Genomic DNA, 6000 nt, shown 5'->3' with positions numbered 1-6000 from the left:
AGGAAGTCAGAAACCACACTAGCTACTTCTGACAGAGGGTGCTAAATGTGGGACATTGGTCACAGAGTGTTGGAAGGCCCGCGGAGCAAAAGGGAGAAGGGAGAGCGTGCCGCAGGAAGAAGAGGTTCGAGGGGAGGCGTCCACCGCAGGTGCCGGAAGCAGAAGGGATCCTGCAGTGGTCTTGATGGGCTGCGAGGGTGCCACACTCAGGCACCGAAGTGTGCACACCGTGCCCTCACTACTACGGCAACCGTGAGCGACGGCTGCTCCTTCCTTTCTCTGCCTTCTGTCTGGCTGGTGCCTCCCATTGGCGGAGATCAGCAGCCGGCAAGGGGATGCGGGAAGCCCGGCACCACGAGACCTCACAGAAGGGCGGGGTGGGTGAGAGGCAACAGAGGGAGAAACAGCAGGGGTAGAACCGACAGAACTTGCTGATAGACTGGATGTGGGGGTGCAAGCAAAGGAATCAGGGATGACCCCCAGGCATTTTGGCTTGAGCAGCTGAAGGGATAAAGGAGCTACGGACTGATATGGGGGGAAGTGGGGCAGGAATTGATTGCGGGGAGAATTACGGTAAAATGCTACACCGTCAGGGGCACCTGGGTGGCTCAGTCGGTTGAGCGTCTGACTCCGGTCATGATCTCACGGTTTGTGGGATCAAGCCCCGTGCTGGGCTCTGCACTGACAGTGTGGAGCCTGCTTGGGATTCTCTCTCTCCCTCTCTCTCTGCCCCTCCCCCACTCGCATGTGCACGCGCTGTCTCTCTCTCTCTCTCTCTTTCAAAATAAATAAACTTAAAAAAATGCTACACCGTCAGCCTAATACATATACAATAAACACACAGGAGGGAAATTGTTTCTGACCGACTCTTAAACCAAGTGTGATGTTCACATCATGCTTCAATTTGAGGAGCAGGAACTTTTGTGCTCAGGCCTCGCTTTGACATCATACTGGAACCCCAGGGGCTCTGCTCTCAACTGGATATCACCAATGCTCTCATTTAACTCATAGGGAAAAAAAACCAAAGTATGATAGTAACTCAAATTCTCCATTACGTTTTCAGGGAACATTCAGATTGTGTTCTTTGGCTAGAGCTAAGACTTAGCACTAATGAAAACGGTTGAATCTTGTGATCCACAGTAGTTATGTTCTATAAAGCCACCACAAACACCCAATTAGCAAATACTGAACCATCGCTCCTAGGGGAAATATGAGATTAGGCTTCTATGTGCCCCGGTCATAACATTTTCATCAACCAGCCATTGATTCATTGAACTCACAGCCACGAGCACTGTAAATCATGCTGTACTGAAGTTTATCTAACACACTTTCTCCGTGAGCCACATGGTGGCCTTACTACACATAGGAACGCTAGACAGCACCTCACTGCTATGCTTGGGGGTCATTTTAAATGTATTTTTATTTTTGAGAGCGAGAGAAAGCACATGAGCAGGGGAGAGGCAGAGAGGGGCGGAGGACCCGAAGCAAGCTCTCTGCTGACAGCAGACAAGATGAGGGGCTTGAAATCACAAACCGTGAGCTCATGACCTGAGCCGAAGTCAAACACTTAACTGACCGAGCCACCCAGGCGCCCCTGCTTGCAGGTCATTTTAAATAGCAAAATCACCAACAATAAGCAGAAAATGTAGCAATACATAGAAAGTGCACAGAGGACTTGTTTCCAGTATGACAGCTGAAACCAGAAAGCAGAACGTCACCTTTCTCCGCCTCAGCATGTAAAGTAGGTGTCAGGTGACTTACATTTATCACTGCTCTGAGCATGTCTGCAAATAACCGTGAAAACACTACAAGTATTGATTGGGGATTGCAAGCATATTTTAGTAAGCAAGTGGATTCACAAAGGCAGAATCTACAAATAACAAGGCTCAAGTGTACTTCCTGCCAAAGTCACTGTTCACGCATGGTCTTAGCTTACCTCGCTGCTCCAGCACAGCCCTCCCAGACGTTGCTCAGTTGTGGGCTCCTCTCCTCCTCAACACCTGTTGTTACTCCCTTCTGGCTCCTTGCTCTGTGGACCTAGAAAAAAATCCGGTAACTTCTTTACCTCAGTTAACCTAGCTATGAAACAGTTATCATAGTGGCACCTGGGTGGCTCGGTCAGTTAAGCGTCCGACTCTTGATTTCAGCTCAGATCATGATCTCATGGTTCATGGGATCAAGCCCCGCATCAGTCTCTGCACTAACAGTGTGGAGCCTGCTTGGGATTCCCTCTCTCCCGCTCTCTGCCCCTTTCCCCCTCCCTCATATGCTCTCTCTCTCAAAATAAACAAATAAACATTAAAAAAATAAGTAAAAGGAAACAGTTACAACAAACACTAATTAACTCTTAGGCTTGCACTGTGGGTAAAACTATGTGAAAAGATGAAGTGCCACAAAATGTAAGATGTAGTAACTATGTTACTAAGTATAAATTTTCAACTAGGCCTCTTGAGACTGCATTTGGCTGCTTTCTCCCTACCTCAAGATCCTCATTTTCCATAATCCCCCAAGGCAAACTACCAAACCAAACTCTGCTTGCTGTGCTCTACCCATATTCAGGAAGTCCTTCTCCTTCTCCTTCTTTTTTAAAAATTTTTTAAATGTTTATTTATTTTTGAGAGACAGGGGGAGACAGAATTCAAAGCAGACCCCAGGCTCCGAGCCATCAGCACAGAGCCTGATGCAGGACTCGAACCCACGAACCATGAGATCATGACCTGAGCCGAAGTCAGATGCTTAACTGACTGAGGCCTTTAATTTTTTTTTTAATTTTTTTAATGTTTATTTATTTTTGAGAGACAGAGCGCAAGCAGGGGAGGGGCAGAGAGAGAGGGAGACAGAATCCGAAGCAGGCTCCAGGCTCCTAGTTGTCAGCACAGAGCTGGATGTGGGGCTCGAACTCACAAGCTGTGAAATCATAACCTGAGCTGAAGGTGGACGCTCAACAGACTGAGCCCCCCAGGCGCCCCTGGAAGTCCCTCTTCTAACTAAACCTTCACACAGGCTATTTCCCCTGCTCGAAGTGTCCCTCACCTTCTCTGCTGACCCTAGGCTCTCAACACTTCGAAACAAAGAAAATTGAACACAATATTTACATCTTCACTCTCTCCTTTCACCCTATACAATGACAGTATACGAATAATAATTTTTAAAAAGACATAAACCAGTGAGGATAGATAATAGGAAAGAAAACAATGGGTGATTAGACAGCAACAATTTTGGAAGATGGGTAAGTGGTAACTGATGTAGGGGGGTGTGAGGGGAGCCTGAAGTTTGCCTATAGAGACTGAGAAACTGATAAGCCATCTGACAGTGCAGAGCCCTGGAAAGGGTCAGGGGTTGAAAATGCCAGATATTTCTGATGGCATGTGTGCAGGGTGAGGCTGAAAACAGGAGAATTGGTTTATGGTTTGTAGAAGGATTGGATCCCCAGAAATGTCCCCATCTGTGCTGCCCACCTCTTCATCCCAACAGAAGGCGGGGGCTCTGGACATGAGAGTACAAGCAATCTGAGAAGGACAGTAAGAGGGTGGGGGCGCCTGGGGGGCTCAGTCGGTTAAGCGTCCGACCTCAGCTCAGGTCATGATCTCGCAGTTCACAAGTTTGAGCCCCGCCATCGGTCTCTGTGCTGACACCTGGAAGCCTGGAGCCTGCTTCAGATTCTGTGTCTCCCTCTCTCTCTGCCTCTCCCCAACTCATGCTCTCTCTGTCAAAAATAAATAAAACTTGAAAAAAATTAAAAAAGAAATAAAATAAAATAAATAAAAGAAGAGGGTAATACAGAGGAATGAGCCATGAGACCCTCAGCCCCCTTCCATGCTTATACCTCCAAAGCAGAATATTGCAAGAGTCCTCTCTTGGCAAGATGATCAGCCAAAGAGAAGAGACCTATAGATACTGTCAGGGAGTCTTGAAGCAAATAGCAAATATCTGTTTGCTCTCATTTCATGTGTGTGTACGCCTGTTTGCAACTCTCATGTTAAATATCCATGTACAGTCAGAGATTGCCAGACATTTGAAGAAAACCAGAAAAATAGAGACTAAAACTGGCAGAACAAAGGAAATCAGAGAAACAAAGCAGGTAAGCTAAGAAAATTAACAATAGTATTCATAGAGCAGTAGTTCTCAAACTTGGTTGCACATTAGAATCAACTGGAGATCTTTTATTAATTTTTTTTAAGTTTATTTATTTATTTTTGAGGGAGGGTGAGTTGGGGAGGGGCAGAGAGAGAGAATCCCAAGCTGGCTCTGCACCACCAGCCAGCGTGGAGTCCGACGTAGGACTCTAACCCACGAACTGTGAGATCGTCACCTGCGCCAAAATCAAGAGCGGGACGCTCAGCCGACTGAGCCACCCAGGCATCCCCAACTGGAGATCTTTAAAAAAATTTTTTTTAATGTTTACTTTTTGAGAGAGAGAGAGACAGACAGACTGAGCACGAGCAGGGGAGGGGCAGAGAAAGGGAGACACAGAACCTGAAGCAGGCTCCAGGCTCTGAGCTGTCAGCACAGAGCCCAATGCGGGGCTCAAACTCACGGACCATGAGATCATGACCTTAGCCGAAACTGGACGCTTAACTGACTGAGCCACCCAGGCACCCCTGGAGATCTTTTAAAGAAAAGTTGCCTCTCACAGACAACACACCAAACTAATTAAGTCACAATCTCTGGAGGCAGGATGCAGGAATCCATATTTTTTCTAAGCTCCTCAGATTATTTCAAGATGGAGACAAATTTGAGAACTGCTATTACAGAGAGATGAGCAGATTCTACATCTGTGAAGTCAGGAGACTTAACAAAAGGAACATGAAGCAAGAAGATATAACAATTATAAACATTTATACACCTAATAACAGACCTCAGAACATATAAAGCAAAAGTTGACAGAATTGAAGGAGAAATAGTTGTACAATAAGAGGTGGAAACTTCAATACCTCACTATCAATAATGGATGTAACTGTGAAACAGAAGATATATAAGGAAACAAAGGGCTTAACACAGTGAACTGACTAACTCTGTCAGACAAAAGCAGAACACCCTGTCCAGCAGCAAGAGCATACTTCTTAGGTGCACATGGGACAACTGCCAGGATAGGTGCTATGTTAGGCCACAAATTAAGTCTCAATAGATTTCAAAAGGTAGATATCATACAAAGTATCTTCCCTGACCACGAGATGAAGTCAGAAATCAATAACAGAAGCAAAACTGAAAAACCCATAATTTTGGGAAAATGAGAGAATATGCTCTGAACCAATGGGTCAAATAAGAAATCACAAGAGAAGGGCACCTGGGTAGCTCAGTCGGTTAAGTGCCTGACTCTTGATTTTGGCTCAGGTCATGATCTCACAGATCAGGGGATCGAGGCCTGTGTTAGGCTCTGCACTCACAGCACAGAGCCTGCTTGGGATTCTCTTTCCTTCTGCTTCTCCACCATGCACACGTGTGCTCTCTCTCTCTCTCAAAATAAATAAATATTTTAAAAAAAAAGGGGGGGGGGGCACCTGGGTGGCTCAGTTGGTCAAGTGTCCGACTTCAGCTCAGGACATGATCTCGCGGTTTGTGAGGTGAAGCCCTGCATCGGGCTCTGTGCTGACAGCTCAGAGCCTGGAGCCTGCTTCAGGTTCTGTGTCTCTCCCTCTCTCCACCCCTCCCATGCTCATGCTCTGTTTCTCTGTCTCTCAATAATAAATAAACGTTAAAAAAAAATTAAAAAAAAAAGAGGTCTTAAAAAAAAAAAAAGAAATCACAAGGGAAATTAGAAAATACCTAGAGACAAATGGAATGAAAACAGAACATACGAAAATTTACAGGACGCAGCAAAAGCAGTGCTCAGAGGATATTTACATTTAAAAAAAGGTCACACGTTAACAATCTAACTTTACAACCTGAGAAACTAGAAAAAAATAGAACAAACTAAATCCAAAGCTAGCAAAAGGAAGGAAATGATAAAGATTACAGCAGAATTAATAGAGAATAGAAAAACAAAAAGAAAACCAATAA

The sequence above is a fragment of the Lynx canadensis genome, chromosome D1, assembly GCF_007474595.2.
Source record: "Lynx canadensis isolate LIC74 chromosome D1, mLynCan4.pri.v2, whole genome shotgun sequence".
Lineage (NCBI taxonomy): Eukaryota > Metazoa > Chordata > Mammalia > Carnivora > Felidae > Lynx > Lynx canadensis.
The sequence above is the reverse complement of the archived record's forward strand: the minus strand, read 5'-3'. Positions refer to the sequence as shown.